Raw genomic sequence first — 13,722 nt, 5'->3', positions numbered from 1 at the left:
CTACTTTGTCGGTTATATTGGTTAAACTGACAATTTTGATTATAATTTGGATCACTTTTACTAAATTAATACATCCATGATTTTTTTTTGTCCATATATATACTTGATTCGAGTTGATCGAATCATGATTCGAATCAGGTTTGTTTTCTGATTCGAATCATTCGAATCGGAATTTTTCGAGTCGGCACATCACTAATATATATAGAATATATATATATATAATATATATATATATGCACTATTAAAATCTACTACATCTAATGTCACCGCCATACTGAGCGAAACATAAATCCACATGCAACAAAGAACAATAAATCGACTTACATTTTCACCGACTGCATTTTTGCACCTCTGGAACACACTATAAATTACATTTACCACCGTAATAATTAAAAATATAACACTTATAAAACACTATATACACTTATAATGAAATATCCTGGCTATAAAGTTTCCGAGTAAAAATTCACCACGTTTTCGTAATTTTAATATTTAATATATTACCATGCACCGACGATGCGTCCTTGCCCACAGACAAAGTGTCACTGACTGAATTATAAAATTTTCGGCACTGTCCTTGACCTTGTAGGTGAATTATAAATATCCCCTCTCCCCCGCAGGTGGCATCGCCTATCGATGCACCAATTAAATCATACATTACCTTATATGGTAATAGAAGAGGAATTGCATTTGAGTCATGCAATGACATTTGGCAACAATGAAGGAATTGGACTCTGTAGGGTGAAAGAAGTCTTCTTATTTGATAACTTGGGAAGAATTGCCTTGTTTGAAATATCAAAGAAATTTGTAACATTTTATTATATGTTTAACTAATTTATTTAACACATAACTTCAACTGAATTTAACTCACTTGTTATTCTTGATGATTATAATAATTGCTTTTGGTAATATTGAAGAAATTATCTCTTTTATCATCCTATTATAATAATGGAAACATCAAAAAAAAAAATTGGAACCAAAGCACCATCTATATCTGGAAAAATCTTATTTTAATTACTTGTGGGCAATTGTTTGAGTTTACCAAAATAATTTTAAGAAGATTAAATACTTAATTTTTTCTTACGAAAAAACTCTGCAATATTAATAATAAAAAATCTGTTCACATACACACACACATACTTTTTCCAAATTTGGTATCATTCGATTCAGAATGGCTTGAAACGTCGAGAAAACATAAAATTAGCGAATCGATTTTTTTATGAAAACATAAACTTCTCCTTCGGGAAGTTAACTAGTGGGGCGCATGGCTTCGTGCCTTAAGACAAATTGCTGGAACCTCTCGTGTTAAAAATTATTTTTTTTAAAAGATTAACATTTTTGAAAAAAAAAATACTTTGAAAAAATTAGATTTTTTAGAAACTATACATTTTTGACAAAAATTTACCTTTTTTGAAAAAAAGACTTTTTGAAAAAAAAATGTTTTCTTTTGAAATTTTAAATATTCGTACTGCTTTAACTGCGTACAGACAAAATATCGAAGCGCATAAGCGCCGCGTCGCTGTCTAACGGATAAACATTGGTACGGAACCGATAGGAATGTAAACAAGATTTATACTTATTGTTAAAATCTCTATAAAATATCTGATAATTTGATGTGCATATGTCTAATGATCATTTTTGACCGCCAAATGGCGTTTTTTTTTCCTTATTTATTACTTCTCCGAAACCGCTAGACCTGCCTTCACCAATTCTTCATCTTGTCAATACAAGTAAAATGTTTTAGAATTATTGAAATCGGACGCTCCGTTCTCTTAAAAACTGAATTATCGTTTGTGGCACTTTTTGCCCCGTATCTTCAAAACTGATAGACCTGCTTATGCCAAAAACTAATCAGCACGTCTCCTTATTAACAGCAATCGAATGCTTTTTAAATAATCGAAATCGGTTGAACCGTGTTCCCGAAATCGTCGATGAAAATTTGTATCCGCACACACACACATACATCCATTTATTTTAAGGTATGTTAAAATAAATGGATGTATTAAATTGTATGTATTGTATTGTATGTATTAAAATGTTCAGAAACCTCTGAAACGTAAAGATATATTTTCGATTTTTTGCGATTACTATACTTACCCTACGGGAAGTTAACTAGTGGTGGACGGCATCGTGCCTTAAGGCAAATTGCTGGAAGTTCCGGTAACATTAAAATTTAAAATTTTTAAAAGTTCAGTAAACATAAAATTAGATTTTTTGAAATTTTTGAAAACAACATATGTGACCTCATATACATTTCATTAAACATAATAATTTTATTAATACCATGATGAATTTTTATAAATAGATAAAATACTGAGATAATATTTTAATAACAGTAGAACGTTGGAACGCATTCGTTATAAACAATATTATTAAAAAGGTACAAAGTTTAGAAAGATTTTTTACATGGGAATAATATATATATATATATATATATATATATATATATAATTAATTTTATAAAATAATATAAAATATATAATAATATATATTATATGATCTTTTATATCATATAATTTTTATTTCCATGTAAAAATTCTTTCTAAACTTTGTACCTTTATTATATTGAATTTTAATTTCAAGCCGTGTATCTTTTATATTAATATGTTCATAAGCAAGTTCAAATCTAATTTCATTTAAATTGTTTCGAATTACATTTGCTACGTTACTAAAATAATATACAGGGATTTATCTTCAGAATATATATGCTTGTAATAACATACCTAAATTAATTCTCTTTGAGCATATTATGTTAACATCATTATATCAAATTGTTTAGGGCTTTTATAAAATACACGTATCAGAATAATATACCTTAAATAATATTTAGATGAAGAAATCTGCTGTTGTTATAAAGCTAATTAGTAATAAATAATTTCAGGTAGACAAAAATGTATGTATTTTTTTGAGTATTTTCTATAAATTTATTTTTCCATTATTCAGGTTTTTCTTAATATTAAGTGATGATTAATGATGATTATTTTGGTGCATTAGCAGGAGCATTATCAAAAACACTTGTGGTCTGAGGTTTAAGATAAATCTTTCTCGTAAGAGTCGATAAAACAGTAGGAATTTGTACCTTATCATTTTCATATGGTTTATCAGATACTGAACGAAATTGTCCTACTTTTCTAGCAACTGTTGTCATCATAGAAGTCAAATCATCTTTATCACTATCAGCATCCAAAACTTCACATAGACATTTTATGTACCAGGAACCTTCTTCGCCATTTCTCCAAGAAACGTAATCTAAATAGAAGGAAATCAGCCAAAAATTAAATGTGGATTTGTGGAAAAACTTAATGGATTTTTTCAAACGTTTTATGGAGACCTGATCATTTTGGTTTACCTTAAACAGTAGGAAAATTTAAGAGGATTTTTTTTGGCAATTTCAAAATTATATAAAAAATAGCTATGTCAGCAATAAGCTCTAAGTTATATAAATGAAAATTTTTATATTGATATAATATCTAAGAACTTTTATCATTGTACCTTCAAAACTACTGTTCCTATTAAAAAATCAGCATGTGATGGAATTTTGTAAGAAATCTCGTAGGATGAATTTAAATGTCTGACTTTCCCGTCGAATTCTAATATTGACACCAGAATCAAATTTTGCACCTCGACATGCTTGAACAAAAAATAATTTTGGTTTTCCAGCTAAATTTGGACATTTGTCACCTGTGAATTTTTTCCAAATTGTTTCCAAACTATAAACTTCGCCGTCCTTGGATTTTAATAATCCATCTGGAAAATATGTTTAAGATATAGAATTCGTAGAAAATCTTACTATTATCTTACTTACTATTTTCTCCATGTGTTAAATAATGATCACAAGACAATTGTCATCAGTATAATCAGCTTGGCTTACTAAAATATCAATAAGTTATCAATAAATAATATCACAAACAACAATAATTAACAAATCCATACAATCATCAATAATTCTCCGGATTTCCGACAATGTAGAATCATCATAAACTTTAACATTAAATCCCAAATTTCCAAAAGTATTTTGAATTCTTTGTACATCAACACATGTTCCCTCACGATTTTTTCACCTTCGATTTGAAAATGATTGATTACAATAACATTTCCTTGATTTTTGTGACCCATATCGTAACAAGTACCATTTGAAAATGATGTTGATAGTGCATTTGGGGTATCGGGGCTAAAAAAAGTTTTATTTTAATTCTTATTAAGACCTGTCAAAATCAGTTTTAGATTACCTGAGAGGAACATCATCTACAAACACTTCGGACTCAGAAATTGGTCTTCCATCTGGTCGATCAAAAGTTCTACAAATAAATATTACATAATTTCATTACGTCTAATTAAAAATTGGAAAAATAAATGAATATTTTTGATTTTTACCTGTTAGTTGTTGGACTATCATCAATAAATAAAATTTGGTCTTCTGAAGTCCTGCCGGTCGAAAAGCTTCATCAGACTCTTTTTAATATTCTTTGTCTTGTAAAAGAATTAATAAATATGAATTTATTCTCTTAACCTTTTGTATAAATCACTTTGACTTTTAGGCAAATTACAATATTTAAAGTAAAGCAATCACTTTTATTAGATTGTGCATGATAGTTCATTAATTTTGATATAGTTTTAGTACTAGTTCTAATCAAAATTAAAATGAATTCTCAAATCGAACTTACCTATATATATAATATATACCTATATATATATATATACCTATATATATATATATATATATATATATATATATATATATATATACAACTGCGCTCTATTTCTACTCATTAATATTTGATATTTCGTGACTCATCTAGTTGACCTTGATAGAGAATCAGACTCCGACGATCGTTGGTGGGGCAGTATAATGAACGACTTGTAATGGATAACACATATGCTAATTTAGGTTTCCATATTTTAGATTTTAACCCGGTGCCAATGACGCTGGGTCATAATGACCCGAGACGTTTTTAACGAACATATATTTTGTTTACCCGGGTTATGTGGTTTAGCGTTTGAGTAGCTGAAGCGATGCCTCCCCGCTACCCAAATATGTCCGTCCAAAAAAGATAAGAAGACAAGTCATACCTGTCATGAATGTCAAATTTATATATGCCCTGATCATTTATTACCTCCTGCAATAATTGAGTAGTTCGATGTCAGTAAATGAGGAAATAGAAGACTGATTGGCATTTATAATTAAAAATAACTTAATTTGATCTCTTTTTTAGTTTATAAGAGGTTTGTTACCAATGATTATTAACATTACTTAAACCAAAACTTATAATTAACATATGTTGTTTGTTCAAAGTTGATTTTGCATGTCTTGTTAGTATGTCAATAAAAGTTTAATTAATATATTAGTTTTATTTTATTTATTTTTATGCAGAAAAATACCTTTATTAGTAAACATTAATTACAATTAGTATAAAAGTATATATTTTTTATTATAAATCCTAAATAAAACGTCGGTGTCAAAATGACCCAACGTCATCGGTTCTTGCAATTTTTTCGCGTCATTGGCGCCGGGTTAAATTTAAACACACTGATGATGAGACAAACCTAGTCTCGAAACGTTTGTAAAATTATTATTTAATAAATTTGCAAAAAGGGTGTGTTGTTCATATTCTAAATTAATATATATATATACATATATATCTTACATATATATATATATATATACAATCATATATAAATATATTCACTTTCGTGAACAACATTACCTTCCATTAACATATCCTTTTCAAACTCGATTCACCACTTTCACGAACATTTTTATTTGTATCACCCATAATTACAATTTATGTGATTTACAAGTACGTTGTAAAATTAATAAAACAATAGTATTTTTGCACTAATCAATAAAATTAATAATTTTTTATTGATAAGTTATTGAGGTCTCGAGGCTTCGAGTCGGAGCGCACCTGACGACTGATAAAATGTATATGTTTGGCAAAAACACAAATGATTTTGATATCGTGTTATCAAATAAATGATGAATAGATAAAAATGAGACAATTTATTGAAAAACAATCACAGATAGCAAATTTATAAACGTTAGTTTCGATTACACCTTACCGATTAAAATAAACCTTCTTTCTGAGAGTTGACAAAGCTGAAGGAATTGGACAGTCGGATCCAACTTCTTCTGCAACTGTTGCCATTATTGAAAGCAAATCATATTTGTGACTATTTGCATCTAAAATGTCACAAAGATATTGTATGTAGAAGAAGCTTTTTTCGACCCTTGGCAACTCCTCATCTGCACAGAAAGTTAAAATCATGTTTTATTTCCTGTGCAGAAAGTTATAAAAATGTGTTCACCAGATCAAAAGTTTTCAGCAAACTAAAACTTTCGGAATCCATTGTAGAAAAACATCACATCTACTTTTTTTAAAAAATTTCGACTTTTAGTAACCATTTTTATAACTATTTCAAATATACTCAAAATTTTATATTATCTAGAGTGAATAAATTCAAAACTTAAAAAAAGTAACAAATTTTAAAAGCAATTTTTTATGATAATGAAAAACTAACCCAAATATCTTATGGTTGCATCATAAAAACTATTATGTCCTATTAGGAAATCAGCATATATTGGAATCTTATAATCAATCATTTTTGATGAATCACTTGATATTCCCATGTTTCCTATAAGGACCAACTTTAGGCGCTTGAATAAAAAACAATTTTGGTTTTCCAGCCAAACTTGGACATTTATCACCAGTAAATTGCGCCCAAATTGATTTCACACTATAAACATCTTTCTGTGCTTTTAAAAGCATATCTACAAGATAATAAATTATTAATATACCGAAAGAGAAGCTTGTTTTCTCCAGAAAATCCGACTTTTAATATTTTCTCTGTAACATTTGAGACCAAAATTGTGAAAAGAATATGTTTATATGAGCAAGAACTTGAGGTTGGGGAAAAATCATAAACCGAATTTAAAAATTATAATGGATTATGTAGAAAATGTTTTTAAGCTTCAGAATATGAATCAACAAGTTTTATATTTAAAAATAAGTTATAGGATAATTCACTAATTAGCTAAAATATGATTGCTTACACAGAATGCAAATATTTCTACTTACACCCTGCTGCAGGAGCTAATAAAAAGATCACCAGGCAATTATCTTCAGAATATCGACTAGTTGTACTAAAATATAATAAGTTATTATTAAATAAATTAACAAAAAATATATTGTAATAATCCACAATTCTTCAACTTTTTCCCGGATATCCCACAATGTTAAATCATTATAAACTCTAACATCAAATCCTAGTTTTTCCCCAAAAGTATTTTTAATAGCTTCCACATCGTTTCTGAATGTTCCATTCCAAAATTTCATGACACTGAATGAAGAACATTGAACACAATCACTTCCTTGATTTTTTGTGACTCATATATAACAAGTATCATTTGAAAATAATGTTGATAGTGCATTTGGACTAGAAAAATAGTTTACATTTTTTTATTGAAAAATGTTAATCAATTAACGTTTTGTCGTATTGCAATTCAAACAACATTACCTTTCATCAACATGGTTTCTTGATTCACTACTTTCACTAACATTTTTATTTTTATCAGCCATAATTTTTCAATATTTTTGTATTCTGTAAGTTTTTGTATTGTTATAATTTACCAGTTATTATGTGGTAATATTAGTATCCAACATAATTTTTGCACCAATCGATAAAACTTACAAGTTTTTACTGATAAGTTATTGACGTTTTCAACTGGCTTCGGATTGAAGTACAACTGACGACTGATAAAATGTATAAGTTTTGCAAATACAAAAATGATTTTGATATCCTTACTATCAGATAAATGATAAATTAATATAAATATGACAATTTAAAAGCTAAACTAGTGGGGTGCATGGCATCTTGCCTTAAGGCAAATTGCTGATACTTCCCGTACTAGAACAAAATGTTCGAGAATATTAGATATTTTCAAATAGATTATTATAAATACTGTAACATTGTCTAATATTTATAGGAATTATATAAACAAAATCGCAAAGTTGAAATTATTTGTTTGAAGTATATTAGAACTTTAGTCAGAATTAAAATTAAAATCTGATTTATTTTCAATATACAAAAAAAAAAAAAATTGAAAAAAATTTTAAAAAAATGTTGAAAACAAAAAAAAATTTTTCAAAAACAATTATTTTTTGGAACAAGCAGAAAGTTCTTTGAATCATTCAAATCGGACGCTTAGTTCTCTCAAAAACTGCCGTTTTTAACTTCCCGAAGGAGAAGTTTGTTTTCATAAAAAAATCCGAATCGCTAATTTTATGTTTTCTCGACATTTCAAGCCATTCTGAATCGAATGAGACCAAATTTGGAAAAAGTATGTGTGTGTGTATGTGAACAGACTTTGTGTCGTAAAACGACGTTTTCTCTAAAACGGCTGGACCGATTTCAAAAATTTAAAAGCCATTCGATGTATCTCGATGAGGATTATCGTTTCTCAGTTTTGTGCGACGATCGGCCGAATCGTTTTTTTGTTTTTTGAAAAAAAAAAGAAATAAAGGTTTCGTCCACATTTCGGCTCATACTACAGAATCGATTTTGCAAAATCAAAAACTGTTCGAAAGATATTTGTTGGGAATGATACTGATTAGTTTTAGATGAAAAACTACCGAGCCGTTTTCTTGTAATTAACTGTTGAAAAAAAAATTTAAACCGATTTTTATGGAACTTTATTTTGCAATATACATCACGGTCTTATATAACTTACTGAAATATTACGGCCTTACGACATGTAATTGAATTTTGAAAATCCATCAAAGTTTGAGAAAATGAGTAGTTATTTTGACGTTTGTTTAAATTAAAATAGACGCTTTACTTGGTATAACGATAGAGTACTTGTACTTAATGAACATACTAAAGCATTAAAGTCCTGTGGAAACTGGTTCAATTATGAAAATTGTTGATTTTTTAAAAAAATTGCTCTTAGAAAATATTCAGTTAACGTGTGTTTTCCTTTCACTAGTTTAATCACTCATAAATTAATTAATGAAAATAAATAAATTAATTATTTTATTTTTTATTGATTAAGTCTATTAGTTACACGTATCGAGAAGTTCATGTATGTTGTCTCAAGGCAAAATATCAATACTATTTAGTTTTAATACTTAAAATACCAATAAACTAGTTACTTTTTTTATTTTTTTATTTTTATTCGAACTCCGAACCTCCGGCCTGTCCAAAAACTGCTAGATTTTCATTCCTTCATAGGTTATAAAGTGCCAGCAGTTACCAAAAGATTCCATCTTATGGATTTAGTGATCATGTCAGCAGGATTACTATCGATCACACTTTAATGATTTAAAATAAAATTTCTTTCTTAGAGTAGTTATGAATGTAGCAGTTTGCATCATATCATGTTCAGTATTATCAGCAGATACTGAACGCATTTCTCCAACTTTATTTACAATTGCTGTCGTCATAGAAAGCAAATCATCTCTGTCACTATTTGTGTCCAAAACGTCACAGAGAGATTGTATGAAGAAGGTGCCCATGGAGCTTCGCCATGAAACGTAATCTACAAAAAAAGTAAATTATCGAAAAGCAAAGTTATTTCAAATGCATTAAATATTTTTGTTATTTTTAAAACTGAAACAAATTACGAAATTCAAATAAGTTTGACAATAAGTAGTAGTACCAGAAGTAAGTTCAAAGATAAAATTTTATGTTATACTTTCGAAAACAACTGAATCCCATGAAAATATCAGAATGCGATGGAATTCTAAAAGAATTAAATTGTGGCAAATCTCTTGATGTCTGGCCCTCTAGTCTCCTTTGGATTTCAACACCTGGGTCACATTTTGCACCTCGGCATGCTTGAATGAAAAACAACTTTGGTTTTCCAGCTAAGGTTGGACATCTATCACCAGCTAATTTCTCATAAATATCGTCCAACGTATAAAATCCTGCTTGGATTTCAATAATCCTTCTGCAAAAAATAAAATAATTAGCATCTATATAATAACTCACCTGACTAAATATCAAAATTATAGTTATGGATTTTGGTATAAGTTGGACAGTCCAACTGATGATATGCAAATATTTCTACTTACTCTCTATTCCATGAGTCAATATAATAATCACTAGACAATTATCGTCGAAAAGTCAGCTTGGGACACTAAAATATTATGAGTGATTGATAAAGGAAATAGCAAATAATATACAATAAATTCATACATCCATGAACAACTTGCAGTATTTGCGACACTGTTAAGTCATCATAAAACTTCACTTTGAATCCTAACTTTATCCCAAAAGTATTTTCAATTCTTTTCACATCTTCATGTGTTCCATCGCGATTTCAAAGTCATCGAATTGAAAATGATTGAATACTATAACTTTTCCTTGATTTTTGTGACCCATATAATAACGATCATTTAAAAATGATGTTAATGCATTCGGTGTATGGTGACTAAAAATAGTTTACATTTCATTTCTTGTGAAACAGGTTAAAATTCAATTTGTACTACCTGACAGCAACAAACTGACTCAGAAGTTCTAAAAAAAATATTGTGAGTTTTATATATAGAATTATTATGTTTAATTAAAGTTTTTAATATAATTTTTTAATTCTTACCTACTATTGTTCGAACTATCGTCAGAGCTTAAACATGGACTGTTACATATGCTCTTGGTAGAGCAAATGGAGCAGCATCACGGGTGTCAAATATTGCTGGTCTTGTAAACAAATTAAATATTGATAATTAAGCAATTCTCTATATTATGTCAATATTATATTTGAAATATTACAGTATAATTAAATTAATCTAAAATAAAATATACATTTAATTAAATATTTTAAATCATATAGTTTGATATCTATAATATAGATATCAAACTATAAAAAAATATAATATATATTATATATTATTTAGGTGCTTGAAAAATTACTACTCACCTTGACTCTGACGTCAAACCATGTTCTTCAACGTACCTTTTCGATTCATCACTTTTACCAAAATAATCATAAAGATTATCCATAATTACTATATTTTTGTATTTAACAAGTAAAAGCTTAGTAAAACAAAAGGTAAGTTATTGACGTCTCCAGTTGATTTCGGATTGAAGTACAACTGAAGAGTGATAAAATATATAAGTTTTGCCAAAAATTGATTTTGGTATCCATATTATCAAATAAATGATAAGCTTAGATGATAAGATAATATATGATAAATAATGATATCATAGAAATGGGATGATTCATTGAAAAAGAATCAATTTAAAATCTAAATATGCAAGTCCTTTATGAATTACTGTCTTGGGTAACCAATACTAATATTAGCATATGGGTTTGTGAAATTTCATAACTTGTATCAAATAAATTACTAACGGAGTACAGAAATCAGTATCAATTCCATAATGGTTTCTCATCTAACTTGATTAAATTAAGATGTTAATTCAGGCGGAATTATTTTAACAAGGCACACATACCGATTCTGATGATCATATCTTGTAATTAGGAATTAATTTCATTCTGAAGATTTGCGTTTGTCTCGTGACCTGGTTTTGACATGTTATTTGCAATCCATATAAAGGAATAAGGACTTCTGTAGGAAAATTGAAATATTAAAAATAATTGTAATAATTCCATACACTGTATGGCACTGTATCACACATATTTGATATAATTAGTCCAGGTCATAGCAAACATCTAAAACTATTACTATCTTACAAGAAAAGGTTTAATTATATTTATAGATCCTTTTTTTCTTCTTTCCAGTTGGTTTCTAGTAACACTACAAAACGAAACTGGAGAGGTATCCTTATAGCAGTGCTGGTCATAGTTTTAGTTTTGGCTCTAATAGTGACCAGTGTGTGCTCCTGACCCCACCAGATGAAGGACCAAGGTCAAAGGACTCCGAATACGAATGCAGGACATTGTGGACGGGGATTATAATCCTTTGAGATTCAATGGAAATGGATATCTGGTAAATATTTAAATAGTACATACAAACATACACACAATTTCGTTTACTTGAAACGTCAAGTAAACTTAAACTCAGCAAATTCAATTTTCTGGCGACAGCCTAAACTTTTCCTTCGGAAAAGCTAATAATTTACACCCAAATATGAGGAAAGTAAAGTCTTGGTCTATGATGGTTTAATTGAGCTTTCCAAAACCTTGATTTATATTACAGCCAATAAAAAAACTTTTAAGATTTCCTTCTTATATTACTTTTTATCGTTCGTCCAACTTTATGTGTACTATCCCTAGACGAACATCTGGGTGGTAATAAAACTGAATTTTTATAGACTTTAATTCATTTTATATTAAGGAAAAACATCTTATAAAATCTTATAATGTCATCAACTCAAATACAGTGTTTTATGTAAAAGTAATTTTAAAGTTTAATAGATTGTAAATATTTTTTGTACGATTATTGAATCAATTCTGGTTAAACTAAAAAAAATCATTGCTTTATCAAAACCAAATCAAAATTATATTTTTATCTTGTTGCAAGTACGTTAAATATCACCAAAATTGTTATTATACTGCTAAAACAAATAATTAACAGAGTGTTATAAAGACCGATTTATTACTTTGTTCATTGTATATAGTAAAACAGTAATAAATATTTTATTATATGATATCAACTTGTATACAACCCAAATTTATGACTTTTTGGCTCGATTAATATATGATTTGTATTCTGTACAAGCTTATTAAATTAATAAATATTGCTAGCAAATTAATATTTACTAATGCAATAGAAATACAGGTATTGTTTTATAAATAATTTATGACATATTGATGATATATTATTTGTACTCAAATTAGTAAAAATGGAATGTAAACAAAATTTATACTTATTGTTAAAATCTCTATAAAATATCTGATAATTTGCTGTGCATATGTCTAATGATCATTTTTGACCGCCAAATGACATTTTTTTTACTTTTTCATTAGATCTCCGAAACCGTACAAGTAAAGGTTTTTTGAATTATTAAAATCGGACGCTCCGTTCTCTTAAAAACTGAGTTACCGTTTTTGGCACTTTTTGCCCCGTATCTTCGGAACGGCTAACCTGCCTTCGCCAAAAACTAATCAGCACGCCCTCTGAATCGCGTGTTCCCGAAATCGTCGACTAAAATTTGTATCCGCACACCACCACACGCACACACACACATACACACACACATACATCAATTTTCTAAGGTATGCCAAAATATTCAGAAACTTTGAAATGTAAAGATATATAAAAATTTTCATTTTAGATTTTTTTGCGATTACTATAACTTGTCCTACGGAAACCTAGTTATAATTTCATGGTTGCCATGTTATTAGCAGTCCAAACAAATAATTTTGATTAATGAATTTATATAATATTTATGTTCTATAATAAATTTAGAAAGCGCAGTATAAAAATAATCCGCAGAAATATATCAAATTTATTTTACCAAAGTTATTTTTTGGCTCGAACGTGCTCTTATATCAGAATAAGGAATCGCTCTCAAGAGTTATGAATAATAAAACAACTACTTGACATTAGTCCGTATATTTCTGTAAAGGTCGTGGCAGCTAAGCAAAATTATAATATTACACAGAAAATCGTATATGTAATGAAATAAGTTTTTCTAAAACTCTCTTTGCAAGTATTAATATATGAATTTACATAAATATTACTTATGTAATTTATAATAAATTCAATATAGTTCATGTAATAGTCCTCATATATTAGGGTAATCCTTATATGAACATTTTCG

General features: G+C 28.3%; 1 long non-coding RNA gene and 1 pseudogene across 1 annotated transcript; both read right to left on the bottom strand.

The window, feature by feature from the left end:
* Positions 1–2,927: 2,927 nt before the first annotated feature.
* On the bottom strand, positions 2,928–10,422 carry LOC113374488 (annotated as a pseudogene).
* An 81-nt stretch (positions 10,423–10,503) lies between these two features.
* On the bottom strand, positions 10,504–11,005 carry LOC113374486. The gene is made up of 3 exons (XR_003366989.1): positions 10,916–11,005; positions 10,595–10,695; positions 10,504–10,515 (listed from the first exon to the last, which is right to left on the bottom strand). It is a non-coding gene; the product is annotated as an uncharacterized LOC113374486 (long non-coding RNA).
* Positions 11,006–13,722: the final 2,717 nt, after the last annotated feature.

The sequence above is a fragment of the Ctenocephalides felis genome, unplaced genomic scaffold (genome assembly GCF_003426905.1).
Source record: "Ctenocephalides felis isolate EL2017-DRISC unplaced genomic scaffold, ASM342690v1 CF-g0.4_SCAFFOLD_01854, whole genome shotgun sequence".
NCBI classification, from domain to species: Eukaryota; Metazoa; Arthropoda; class Insecta; order Siphonaptera; family Pulicidae; genus Ctenocephalides; species Ctenocephalides felis.
The sequence above is the reverse complement of the archived record's forward strand: the minus strand, read 5'-3'. Positions and strand labels throughout refer to the sequence as shown.